Source organism: Ambystoma mexicanum, chromosome 2p (assembly GCF_040938575.1).
Source record: "Ambystoma mexicanum isolate Mex_15411 chromosome 2p, UKY_AmexF1_1, whole genome shotgun sequence".
In the NCBI taxonomy this organism is placed as follows: domain Eukaryota; kingdom Metazoa; phylum Chordata; class Amphibia; order Caudata; family Ambystomatidae; genus Ambystoma; species Ambystoma mexicanum.
This window is the reverse complement of record NC_090923.1, coordinates 173,661,625-173,676,173: the sequence shown is the minus strand read 5'-3', so window position 1 is coordinate 173,676,173 and position 14,549 is coordinate 173,661,625. Positions and strand designations below refer to the sequence as shown.

Genomic DNA, 14,549 nt, shown 5'->3' with positions numbered 1-14,549 from the left:
TCTAAAAACCTTTACCAAATACTGGAAGCACCATTTATGGCCATGGTAAGTCTCTGTGACAGGTTCTCATGAGGGTAAGCCAATAATATAGAGTGGGTACCATCTTTTTAAATATCTACTTATGAGAAATTAATATATTATGTTTGGTGAATACTAGAAGCTACACATAACATGGTAGTAGTAACATATGAGCAAGAAAAAGCTGTGCGGGCTCTTGAAAAAGATGGAGTTACAGAGATAATTTAATCTGAAAATAATGTATTTTTTGACGATCACATTCACTGTCGGTTTGATACTACCAAGGGGTATCGGGTAATAATGTCCCCATACATAATGTCCCCATACGTAATGTCGCCGGGAAAAGCCATTGGCGACAGTATATATGGTGACAATGTTATGTTATGTGATGTGTATGCTTATAACGCACAGAAAGCCCGCGGGCATCAGGGCGTGGGAAGCCAGAAAAGGTAAAATCACATCATATTCTCAGCTAACGTTAGAAGGGTGGACAATGTTGACTTGTCTCTTGTAAGGTGCTTTATTGAAACAAAAATGTTTTCAGGGATTTCCTAAAACTCTGATCATTTTCCTCTTTCCGGAGAGCAGCGGGCAGCTTGTTCCAATGTTGTGCTGCCTTCACTGGGAAAGATCTGCCTCGACCTGAAACATGATTCATGCGCGGTATGTTAAGTAGGCAAGAATCGGCTGATTTTAAAAGCCTCCGAGGAGTATGGCTAGAGAATAGATTTTTAAAATAACTCGGTGCATTGCCAAATAGGCACCTATGGACTATTGTCATAGCTTTGAATATAACTCTATCTTCCACTCTGAGCCAGTGTAAAGATGTTCTCCCTGTCGTGACATGCTCTGTTTTTGATTACCTTTACTATGCGAACTGCATCATTTTCCATAACTTGGCACCTCCCTGTTGCTCTCTTGGTGGCTCCAAGCAGTAGGGCATTACCATAGACTAGTTATGACAGTATGATCGCTCTCACAATGGTAGCTGTATTTTCTTCGTTGATAAATGGTCTGATAGCTCTTAGTAGGCGCAAATAGTCAGCATTGTTTTGTGCAGATAGTTGACCTGTACTTCTGAGCCCACTGATGCTTCGACCATCATCCCGAGTGTTGTTGGGACATTACCGGAATATTAGCCTCTTTAATAATAAAGGCTTTATATTCCTCACCAAGTTTGGATCTAGCCTGTCGTGTTCCGAACATCACGGTCTTGGTGTTATTCAAACACATCCAGTGTTGTTGCATCCAGAGGTCTATAATATTATAGACCTCTGCTAATTTTGCAATATCTCTGATCGCCTTTTAGTTCAAATATTAACTGTGTGTCATCGGCGTAATTCATAAAGAATACGGTGATGCATTCTAGCAAGTCACAGAGGCTTCTCATATAGAGGTTAAACAATAGGGGTGATAAACTTGCTCCCTGGGGAACTCCACAAATAATGGGAGCAGCCTCGGAGAATTTATCACCCAGTGTACTCTGGCTCGCTGGTATTTCAAAAATGAGGACAGCCATGCTAGTGCCACTGGAGAGCAACCTGCTATTTTATCCAATGCTAGTTGTAATAGCTGATGATAATATGTATGGGGACAGGTTGCCGGGATGTCCCCTGCTCCACTTGTAAAAAAGAAAAAATTGAATAATGTCCTCGCAAAAAACAGCTACTTTTTTTGTCAGGAGACATGTTTGCGGGGACATTATTACATGCAACCTACCAACGTACAACCAGTACTGTGATGGATACTCAGTACTTTCTTGCTGATAGGTTCACATGAGGAATCCATCTCTCTGGTCCTGAGAATTTGGGAGTAATGGCAATCTGTTATGAGCAATGGGGAGAAAAGACCTAGGCTTGTATGCCTTCGGTGTGGGCCGCACACCTCAGATTCCCACTATGGGTTATTCAATTCTTGAATTGAGTTTCTTAATGAATATCAAAAAACACTGTTCAAACATTCAAAATAATTTTGTTTAAAAGCAAAATTCTTATGTGCTTTATTGGTTACTTTTCACCAATAAAGCTGTAGCTCAGTATTGAGGCAAAATGAGAAACCCATATGGCTAATGCATTGCAACGCGAGGATCAGACACTGTTCGGACGAGCGGCGTTAAGAAGTCCCATAGCGAAAACAGTAGCATGCGACTTGTTCGCGCAGATTTTTTTCATAAACCAGTAGTAAGATACCCTGGCTCTGAAGAAGGATAAATTCCGAAATGCATTAGCCATATGGGTTTCTCATTTTGCCTCAGTACTGAGCTACAGCTTTATTGGTGAAAATTAACCAATAAAGCACATAAGAATTGTGCTTTTAAACAAAATTATTTTGAATGTTTGAGCAATAAAACTACAAAACCGCCAAAAACTAACTCAACAGTTTTTTTTTTTTTTGATATTCATTAAGAAACTCAATTCAAGAATTGAATAACCCATAGTGGGAATCTGAGGTGTGCGGCCCACAACGAAGGCATACAAGCCTTGGTCTTTTCTCCCCATATTTAATTTCTGTGCCCTACACGGTGGCACAAGATAGTGGGCTGCACCGTACTAATAAATATACAATTTATGTGAAGTACAATTACCAAAAGAAAAAGGAAGCATTAATACCAGCAAATCAGCTGTGCACTCTCGTCTCTTCATTTTTGCAATCTGTTATGAGCAAACATTGTACAGAAGCCTCTGATTTGATCTAATACACAAAGGCACCCTGAAGAATTGATAATTCTAACAAACACAGGCAAACCAAATCCAGCGACATGCCTTGGGAAATGCTAGTCTTGAAAGGTTCCACCAGTGAAGATTACTTAAGTGTTTCTGATCAGCCCCAGTAATAAAATAAAGCTCACAGCTGGAGGTTAATCATCCAACTTTCCACCTAACTGGGTAGTGCTGTAATGCAGCGTTAACAGTATTACCGCCGTATTTTTACTGCACCGCCCAACTCGTAATGAGGCCCATGTGTCCCTCCTCATATGCCATTTCTCCCTATCTGTACTCAAATGCAATAGTTTTGAATTATAGGTGTTCCAAGCAACACCTAATATCCCAACCTAATGATCGATTGTGAACACTTAAAGAAAAATGTCAGTTGTAAGTAAGAATTGCATAATTTTTTCTTGCAAAGTCCAACCCTCCAGCATCACACATTACACAATCTAGATACTCCTAGCAAATAATAGATGCCTCCAGGCAGGAATAAACAATGCCTTTAAGAATTGATGCCCAACTCTTGCGACTGAACAGTAGGCCATTCAGAACCACCTTCCCCTCATGATGCTTAGCTCTAAGAACGGCCCTTGAGTCATGTCTCTCTTGGAGTGGTCCATGGGTTTTAGCCCTCCATGTCTGACTTCACACCTAGTGACTGGAGCAGTAGCTTGTTACAGCTTTGCCCAATGACTCTTTGACAGGATGGGCTACTCTCGCGAAGGGTTCTCCAGTGATTTTCAGGCAATCCTTTCTCTGAGGGAAATTACCATCTGTACCAAAACCATCCCATGGTGGGAGCTTGCACAGCAATAAAAGGTAAAGAGAAGAAAAAGGATAAGCCATTTTTATTTCTCAAGAACTGTAGCAACAAAGTTTGGTACCTTTTGTAAAGAGCTATTCAACCTCACGTTTACGAAGAAAAGTTTGGAAAATCAGTATCACAGGAATCTTCGGTTTCATGACCTTGTATGTCTTATAACCTTTTAGGATCCTTTGAAGGTCTATTGTTTCTAGGAGGAACATTGATCCCTTATTTTGAGGGCTTGCTCAGCAAGTCTCCTCAACAAAAAATGATCTACATTTTATGGAAATATGTCTCATACAAAACATCCATCTTTCTTTGCTCAGACCTTTCCAGCAATCTTTTTCTTCACCCTACACACTTGTTACCCACCTTGCTCACAGTATTGGTAAAACCACTGCAGCATGCTGCTATGGAAGAACCTATGCAAGTAAAACCTTTTTACAGGGCTTGTGTGTGTAAGGGAGTTTAGCAAACAACCTCTAGATATTGAAATTGTACTTTTGAGACATGTCTTGTTCTCGGTTGAAATGGGTAACAGCTAGATTTTCAGCTTTTGCAATGGATTCCATCACTCCCCAGTCTTGGAAGATATTGTCATCAATAGTATATCAAGTTCTTTCTTTGAAAGTATCACAGAGAAAATGTGATCTAGGACTCAAGTATTATTATTGGTATTTGTAGTTTATTGCATATATTTAGCATGGGGAAAGGAATGAGAAATGGCAGTGCAAGGAAAGGGAGGAATGCCACCGCAAGGAGGGGGGAATGACAGTACAAAGGGAGAATGACAGGGCTAAGGGGTGGGGAAATTGCAGCACATGGGTGAGAGGGTACAAAGGTGGAGGAATGATACCACATATCTATTCCTAAGAGACCTTTACCTAGTCCTGCTTGGGTCACCTAATTAAATGAAAACTCCTCCCAGACCATATACTTTGGATGCATATATCCCATTCTCACCTACGTGCCTTCTCATATCTCCTCTTCCTAAGTGCTTGCCACCTCCTTCTTCTTCTCTTTACCTCCTCCCCAGCAGTTATCTTAAGCGTCCCGTCTGTTCTTCTTACCACCTCCTCCTCAGGTCTTTTTTCCACTTTCTTCTCTGCTGTCTCCTCTACCTCATCCTTACCTCTTTTCCACACTGCAGCTTCCTGCCTTCTGTTAGTCTCTCCAGTCTCTTGTGTCCAACTGTCACCGAACCTCTGTCTTTTCCGACTACCACACTGGCCTGGCTTTTACCACTGGCTTTATACTCTAGTGGCGCTGGCAACTATTGTGCTACTGATGTGACTATGTCTTTCACCTAAGCAGGTTTTGAATTGGCCAGCTTTGGGGACTGCTAATTTATCAACTTGATTGCATCGGGAAGGTCCCTTTGGTGCAGGCAAGTGGATCGCAATAGTAATTACAGGGTCTTCCATCTTGAATCGAGAATCCTCAATCAGCATGAGACTGAGAGCTCGCATGCAGCTTCCTTGCTGCTGCAGTGTGTATTTCCCTTTCCCAATCTCACTAGGCTACTCTTGCAACTGGGAGCAGCCGCCAGACATGCAAGCAGCTGGAACCTTCTCTTGTTCATGCTTCAGGCTCATGCCTTACAGATTAGCTGTGCAATCTGTTAATGGAGTGTCTGCATTTTCTCCTTTTTGTGTTGTTAGGGCTACTTTAGACTGCATCTAGGTTTGCACATGTTATGCACCTGAGTTGAAGTCTCTTAAAGAGACTGGATGGCTAAAAATGACCAACCTTACTATGATTATCGTCACCAATTCAATTTTTTCTTAAAGGGACCGTCCCTCGTGAAGGTTCCATGTGGTGAGCCCCTGCCCTCTGATGATAGCATGATGGGGGCAGCTAGGTTAATCCTTCTCATGCAGACCCTAAACCCACTATCAAGCAGTTTGTCATGGCACCCAGCCCCTTTGGTAACTCCTCCCACTCTCAGGGACAGGTAAGGGCACTTGGCCACATTAGGTAGTATAGATGAGGTTTGTTACCTTTTATATATTGATATAGTATGTCATATAGCCATGTGGGGTCCAAAAAGACAAAGAACAGATGATTTCATGTGAAAACAGATTTTATTCAAATCACAAATATTTATCTCCTTGGTGAAACTCAAATAGAGATCTCAAGGGATAGGATAGATTCTTCTCAGCAGCAGGATGACTTGAAAAGGAAGTGCACAGGGTTCAGGATCTTTCCATCACTCACACTCTTAAGCAGTGGTCGAAGTGAGCAGGAAAGGTCGGGAGCAGTGTTCCACTATTTTTACTTTTTACTGTTAACAGCTCCACTACTTCTTGCAAACATTGCCACCATTCTGGAACTGTTATTTTGAAGTTAAAGCACACTTCTCCACTTTACCACTGGATATCAGTTACAGCTACACTGAAATCCATTTCAACTCAATTGGCTGTCAACCAGCATGACTAGAACCCCTGAAAAACGTGTTTCAAGTTGCTCCATCCCTTCCTACTCTGTCCCACGCTGGAGTCATAGTTCCACTACCTTTCTGGTAAACTTCTATCACTGCTCTTAAGATTTTCTCCCTGGACATCTGTCTGCTTGAGCTGTCAATGGGATAGCACTTCCTCTGAGGTGTCCTGTAGTCATTGTAAGGGTGCAGAAGAAGGAGACTGACACAAAGGTTGCATGATGGTTGGCAAATACTTTTATTCTTCTTGAAAAGAAATAGAAAGGCCTTACTCTCCCTGTTTCTAAGAGGGGTTTCCCTGCCTCAACTAAAGACTAAAATGGATATGTCAGAATGTCAATTTAGTTTAAATGTCCACTGTCCTGTGTCAAAATCGCAGTTCTGTCCCTCTTACTGATAACTAAACTAGATAAGGCTAAAGTGTTAATTGCACCAGAGAATGGCTCACTACTCCTGGGTTTGTGATCACAGTTCACTTCTTAAACTTCAATAGTTCTAACACACCAAAGTTCAAACCATGTTCACCAGTGGGAATGACTGGTTGCACATGTCCTCAAACAAACAAAAGAAATCCAGCCCAACAACCCTTCTTTTCTTTGGTCGTTGATGTATCAGGGGGAATTACTCCCTTCCCCTGGCTGGAAGTTTGTCCTTACTTCTTCTACTTGAATCTGGGCAAATACCTCCCTTCTCCTGATTGAAAGGTTCCTTTAACACTTGATATCAGGAGGATGACTACCTCTTCCTGATGCTTCTTTTTACAATGTGTCAATCACATTACACCCAGGGGGAATGACTCTCTTGCCCTGGATACCCCTTTGTCTCCTCTTTTCAATAGCATAAATATTCCAATTGTACTTGAGTCCCAGACCCATGTTTTTCTTCGAGTCAGCAGACCTGGTTCACTAACCATGTACTGCCACTAAGAAGATGACTTGTGTTTGTTTATACTTGGGTCTACAACCCAGGTTTTTCTGATCGTCAGTGGTTCTGTTCCTTCCACTGACATGAGGAAGTTTTCCTCTGATGCAATAATAGTCCTCTTGACTCTTGAGGTATGTGACTCTTTTCCCCCTCCCCCCCATGCTCTGTCATAGGGATTAAACCAGGGACCACACAGAGGCCCTCTCACCTCTCCCATGCCCCTGCCAGCAGACCAGTGCCTTCCGTTACATTGTAGGGATTCGCAGCTCGTCTGCGGACCTTGCTGGGACTGGAAGATGCGTCTCGCTGGCTTTGCGTTGTCTTCTTGCTGACTACGTCCTCAAAACTTTCCAAGGACTCGCCAGTCCTACTTCTCGGGCAGTGTTACCATACCTCTCGGCGGCCAGCGCTGTGCGTGGTCTGTGTGGTCTTTCTGCTCCGGGATCTGGCAAGGCTTTTCTCTCTTTTCCGGCAGCGTCCTCTGGTCTCAGGATTCCAACTTTGTGCGTCTTGCAGTTTCTGCACTCTGTATGGCTTACCAGATGGGCTCTCCCTTTCAGTTGTCCTTGTTCGGTGTTTAAAGTGTTCAAGTGTTCATTTCCTTGCGGGAGACTAAACTGTTGCTCTCGGTTCTGGAGAGTGATCGTTATGTCTGTATGCCTCTTCTTCATCACAGCACTTTCAGGTTCCCTATAGTTATCCACCTGTTAGCAGTACATAGGTTTAGGCTCTACAAAGAGGTTCTTCAAGGAAGAAGAGGTTGGAGTGTGTGTTGTTGTTACAAGTGACGGCTGGTGAATTTTCTAACTTGAGGGGCATATTTGTCCCAGATAGGCCACAGCAACCAAGCATAGTAAAGGACCCTGCACCAATCAAGTACAGTTCGGGGACGGGGGCGGGCGGTGGTTTCTCCTCCAAGAAACCTTTTTAAATAATGGGTTAACATGGTGCGTTTTAGAGCACACTTTTTTAAAGAAAAATTGGACAAAAAGCCAAACGGTTTGCAATTGGTTTTGTAGGCTAACTCATGAAAAATCCAATGGATGCAAGTCACCAACAGTGCACAGGAACATTTCTCCAAAACATTTTCATGAGGCCTTTTCCCACAATATGTGCCGGTATAAAACATGTTCACACTGGCTGTGCCCATACATTTCCATGCTGACTGCACCATTATACTCTAGTATTCCCATAGAAGGACATATTCCTCTTTTCTTTGTGCATAATGCCAGTACCGATACTATAAGAAAACATGTCCATGTTTGTTCTGCCAGTATATGGCAGTATCCCCACGTAAGAACATACACCAGTTGGATTTACCATTAAAAATGCATGCCAAAGTATGAAAACATGTCCAAACTGGCTGCACTCAAATGCCAGTCGAGCTACTTGCTTTTCCAAAGATACCCAATACAAAATGTCATGCCATAATAAGAAATGACTAGACTGGCTGCATTGATACACCAGTCTAGTTACACAATAACACTTATGCTTGTTTTTATCAAAGATGCCCAATACAAATTGTCATGCCACTTTTAAGAATAATACCACAGACCCTGCTTGATTTACCAAAGATGCCCAATACAAAATGTCCTAGCACAATACGAAATCACTAGACTTGTTGCGTTGGAATACCAGTCTAGCTACATAATAACACTTATCATGGTTGCTTTATCAAAGATACCCAATACAAAGTTTAATTGCGACACAGAAAGAATAATACCACTGATCATAATTGCTTTATTAAAGCTGCCCAATATAAAATTTCATACCACAATAAGAAATGACTAGATGGGCTGCTTTAAAATGCTAGTCCAGCTACACTTATCATGCTTGCTTTATCAACCACGCCCAGTAAAAAATGCTGTGTGCTCCGTGGTGCAATCACATGAATGATGAATGTAATTATGTATGATTGCTAGGCGCTTGGGTCTTCAGGGGGCAGATGCGTGCCAGGAGCTGGGGTTACAGGGTACACCCATGGCATTTTTTACTGGACTTAGATTCCCAGTAAAAACTGCCATGTCCGCCCCCTGAGGCTCTGAGCACCTCACAGGCCCACATTAATTGTCTGCGTGCGAGGTGCTGGGGGACCCAGCCATGGTATTTTTTACTGGCCATCTATCAGAGGCCCATTAATAAATGGCATTCCTTTTCCCCCATTGCCCTCCAGCGCCTCACATGTACAGATCATCAATTCTGTGTACATCCGAGGTGCTGGGGTCTTAAGGGTCAGGCAGGACATTGCATGTGAGGCGCTAGAAATCCCAGCAGAGTGGGCTGGCATTCTTTACTGGACATACCCAGTAAAAAATGCCATGCCTTCCCCCTGTGCCCTGGTGCCTCACAATCACACAATTAATGTGATTGTGTATATGCGAGGCGCTGGGGGAGGGGGGTGTTGAGGGCACAGGAGACAGGCATGGTATTTTTTGCTGAACATGCCCAGTGAAAAAGGGGGTGGCCATGGTATTTTTGACTAGACATCTTTGAAAGATGTTCAGTAAAAGAAATCCCATCCTCGTCCCCTGGGCCCCACAGTGCCAAACACCCGCGCACAATCAAAGTGATTGTGTGTGTGCAAGGCACTGGGGGGCAGGTATGGTATTTTTTATTACACATCTATCATAGATGTCCAGTAATAAAATACCATCCTTGTCCCTAGGCCCCACAGCACTTCAGAAGGAGAGCTGATTTTGGCCGGTGGGGAGGGGGTTTCTGCAACAGAGGCATTTTAAAAATACTCGCCAGAATCAGCTCCACCTAGAGAGAGACACACGCACCCATCATCATGCACTCGCTCATAACACAAGCATACGCGCATCCATACACATATTTAAATAATAAATAAATTAATATACAAACACAAACATTTACACAGCACACACACAGCAAGCACTTCACACCAGCTTCCATCATCATGCATTCACATAACAATACAAGCATGCACGCATCCATCCACATAATTTAAATAAAAAATACATGATCATAAACAAACTTACCTTCTACGCGTGGGTCCTGAAGTTTCCTCTCCAGCGCTCCATCATTTGTGCAGTGGCCTGAGCATGGGTGAGCAGACGCCCCACTTCATCCTGCTCTGTAAGTGCGAAGAGGTGCAGGAACGTCCCCTTGGACATGCAGACATGCATTTCCCCAACCAGCATTTCCAATGAGCTATGCAAGGCTGGGGAAGAAAAACGCCTCCAGCCGTGCATGGCTCATTGAGCTTGCGCAGCTGGAGAAATGTCCCATTGACAGTTCGCAGTGCTCCCTCAGCTGAAAAAAACAGCTGATGTGGCACTCAGTGTTTCAATGTGCTGGCTCCTCCATAATGGGTTGGACCACACCCTGTTGCCCATTATGGAAGAGCCGCCAGGGGATGTTACAAGACCTGCACCCTAGATGGTCGTACTCGTCCCTGAAGGGGGGGGGGGGGGTCCCTCCCCATGAGAACCTCTTGCATTATACCACCCCCAGGGGGACTATCGGGTAGCAACCTCACCTACCTGGCCTCGCAGGAAGGGACCCCTCTACCCCCCACCCAGGGAAAAGTGACAACATCTAGGGATTTGTCACAACATTTTACACCTTGCTGAGTCTCTAGGATTGTAGGCATTAAGTGAGTGTTTGCGCAGTCCAGAAACGGAGCCATCTCGGCTGCTCTTCCCCAGTTTTTACAGGTGAGTTCAGTCACCTCCCTACACTATGACGCTTGCCACCCACTACATCACCCCTCTGTCCTTGCTCTGGTAGTGCTTCTCAATGCCACTTCACGTGTTCAATCCTTGTCTCACCATTGGTTGGGCATCATACCTACCTCCTATATTGGGCCAAACATACCCTCTTGTCACTTTCTGAACTGACTAGCTAGGGCCTGCTAACCAGATTATGTTTTTACCACTTCCTCTAACTCTCTACCTCTGCCTGATGTTCTGCTACTACCTCCTCCAAGTCCCTTTCCACCTCCTCCTGATGTTCCCAAACTTCCTCCACCAAGCCTCTCTTGATATCCTCCTGCCTTCGAGTGGATTGTGTCCTTCAACGTATTCCTCATCTTAGATGTATTCCATCCAGCTTTGCTGCTCTTCTGAAAATTTTCGGGAGAGGGCGCCGTGCGTCGGTGTCGTGAGTCGATGGTCCCTCGAAGGCCTTCGTCAAGGGTGACGTCTTCGGGTATATAAGTAGCACGCGCGGCGCCCGTTGGCCTCAGTTCCGTTTTTCCGCAGTATACGCTGCTTCGGAGATTCGCGTGCCTCGAGTTCTGTGAAGAATAGTAAATAAACAAATATGTCCTCGTCATCGACGCCGACCACGACCCCGAGATCGGGTTTCAAAAAGTGCAAGTCGTGCGGTTCCAAAATGTAGATCACAGACCCGCACCGAGAGTATTTGTGGGGCCTCGGAGAAGGCCACGACATGGAGGCCCGTACGAAGTGTCAGGCGATGACGGGGAAGGCCTTGCGAGAAAGGAGAGGAAAACTACAGGTAGGTCGCAAACCCGACCGTAAAGCCTCTGGCGTCGAGTCGAGGTCCCGTGAGGAGAAATAACCTCGACGCGAAAGGCATCGCTCCAGGTCCCGAAGCGATTCCCATCGCTTGTCGTCTTAGACGAAAAAGTCAAAGAAACGACGCCACAGGTCCCCCTCCAACTCGTCCTCAGACGAGTCCCCAAAAAGGATGAAATGCCCCACGAAACATTCGTCCTCAGAGTGGGAAGCATTCAGGGTCAAAATGATGGAGGTGTTTGAGAAAGTGAAGCCTCGGTCTGCGCCTTCTTCGGAAGCCGGCCGGGAGCTCCGACACTCGCGCGCCCTCGAGCCCAGGTGATCGAAAAAGGAAGGATAGAGAACCTTCCAGTTCGAGGTCACCGACGCCGTCCGAGACCAGACGCACCTCGAAGGGCAAATCTTCGAAGAGCACCTCGACTCCCTCGAAGCCGGCTCCGTCGATGACCACTATTTCGTCGACGCCATCAACACCCTTATCAACGTCGACCGCGAAGCCCTCGGCGCCAAAGGCTCCAGCCAAGCCAGGCCAGCCAGAAAAAGGGAAAGATAGGGTTACAAGACCTGTAATACCCTCAGAGCCCTGTAATACACCTCTTCCTCCTCCTCTCCCAGAGGTTTTCAAGCCTCTCCCTAGGAAGGAGTTTTTCAAGTCCCCAACCTCAATTTTTGAGGAACAGGAAAGATCTGATGAGGATGTACCTTTTGGGCTAGAATATGGCACCCCAAATGTCCCAGAATGCCTGATTTCAGAAGTAAGCAGAATGACGGACTTGGTGGAATCATTACACAATGCAAGTGGCATTGACACTTCTCCTGAAAATGACATTGGCAGACCAGAACCAGGAGAACATGCCAGTCCATCATACCGTCAGTTAATGACAAAGGTAGTAGATTACTTAGGATGGGCTAAACCATCAGCCCAATTCATCCAGGATGATTTGACAGATATGTTGGACCATGGTCCTACCGAAGACCCAGTACTACCCTTTCATGTAGCCCTGCAAAATAGGGTGGCCAAAAATTGGGAAACTCTGGATTCTATTCCTCCGGTAAATAATTCCCTCACCTCAAAATACCACCCTGCCAGTAGCGACCTCGGCTATCTGTCCAAACATCCCACTCCCCAGAGTGTGGTCATACAGGCAGCCACAGCTCCTAACAAACTTGCGTACCCTTTTATCTCTCCAGACAGGGACGATAAGCGTGTGGATGGCTGGGCACGGAAGGTATTTTCAGCTGGGAGTAAGGCTTTAAAATCTGCCAACTCCACATGTGCCTTGGCAAAGTTTTCGTACACTCTGTGGAAGTGCATCGCAATGGCGGCAGAGCACATACCAGAAGGAGACGAAAGGGAAGGGTTCCTAGCCATCGTTAGAAATGGAAAGGAAGCCATGCAGGAATCCCTTCAATCTGGATTGGACACTGCGGATAGTGCAAGCAGGTCCATGGGCACTAGCACAGTAATGCACAGATTTGCGTGGTTACGGAAGTCTGGTTTCGCACCGGACGTACAGAACCGCCTTCTGAACATGCCTTTTGACGGGTCTCACCTTTTTGGCAGTGTTAGGGAGAATTCTCTTAAGGCTAATTTCCCAAACCTAGTGAGTCCCCCAGAAGCTTTGCTGGATTTTTGGGGTTTGTTTTTTTCTCCTGCTAAGAGTGAGACTCTATCACTCCCACTCTTAGGCATGATTTGAGGTATGTCTTTGACTTGTTATGTGCTTATGGGCTATGGGTTTTTTTTTTACTCCATAGGGTATCATCTGATTTTCTGTATGTTGTACACAGCACCCTCAGTGCAGTACCACAGGGGTGTCACAGTGACCCCCAAACATAGACTCCATACCCTGGGACTGACTACTGTCTCCCAGGGCATGTAAAGTCACCATTGGCTTTACTAGTCCAAAATTGTGAACAGAACCACTACAAACCATCATATTGTGGAAGTACTGGTAAGGGGTAATTCGATTGCCCCTGGGTCTGTTTTCGAGGGGGCACTGTCCCGTCCCCCCTCGTCGAGTTTCTGGCTGGTGGCAGTGGTTACCACGCAAAATATTCCACCGGAATATTCTCTATGGGATTTTCCCATTGATTTTAAACACACCACTTTTTGGTGCAATGTTAAAGATACCGCCCGTTTATTTAATATTAAATCACCAGTTGGGTCTTTTTGCCAGAACTCGATTCTAAAATGGCGTTTGTGTCCATCTCTGTAACTCTGACCAAGGTCGAGCCCTTTGTTCCACTATTTTGGCGGGCTTCTCCACAGAAGCCCTCCAAATGTTGCCACTCTGTCTGGGTTCCATAGGAAGGGTAGAGGGGGGAATTGTCACCCTGGACTGCATTGCCTTAGCAACCCAAGTCGCACTCTACTCTGATTGGCCCAGTGGTGAGCCGCCCGGCTCACCACTTAGCATGTGTGATTGACAGCTAGGCTGATGAATGGGGGTTTTTCTGCATAAAAGCAGGGCCTTTGGGACTGGAACTTCAGAAGTCGCCACAGGACCTAAGAATCCGAAGAGGGAAGAAGCTGAGCCATCTGCAACGAGGACACCACCGGTGAAGCCCTGCTGCAACTACCTCACCACTTTCCCGACGAAAAGAGAAGATCTTCTGCTGGACGAGTCTTCTTCCCCTGAGCTGGTGGGATCAACCAGTTTGCCCTTTTCGCCTTCCAAAGATGTCTCTTGGTCGAATCGCCCGTGCCAAGCACCCCGGCGGCCGGATAGCCAAGCTCACCACTTTCGACCGCGAATAAAAGGACCGCACCTTTTAATCAGGAACTCCGTGGCTGGTTTTATCCCTGTGCAGTGCAACGACTCCCTGTTTCCTCCTCGACGAGATCTTCTCTTCCCCTGGTCGGAACCATGAACTTCAACCACTGCCACAAACAACTGCCCCTGCTGGAGCTTCCTTTCTCTTTAAGGTACTGCGTCCTACCTGGCCTCCCTTTCTGCAGATTGCTAAAGGTGACCCTTAAATCCTTGGCTTCTAAACTGGGTTGGCTCCAGGTCTTCTAACTATATCCTTTGAATCACCCCAACCTCTTTTGAACACTCTGCAAAGACTTTCAGTGCACTTTAAACTGTGTTATCATGGGGACATTTCGCTTTGCTCCATTTTAAGTGGGCCTGGCCTATGGATTT

The 14,549-nt window shown here is 45.4% G+C and overlaps 1 protein-coding gene across 4 annotated transcripts in view; it reads left to right on the top strand.

Annotated features, from left to right (window-relative positions):
- IFT122 (intraflagellar transport 122) overlaps window positions 1-14,549 on the top strand; it is a 1,464,758-nt gene that overhangs the window by 414,084 nt on the left and 1,036,125 nt on the right. The gene's annotated exons all lie outside the window — the stretch shown is intronic.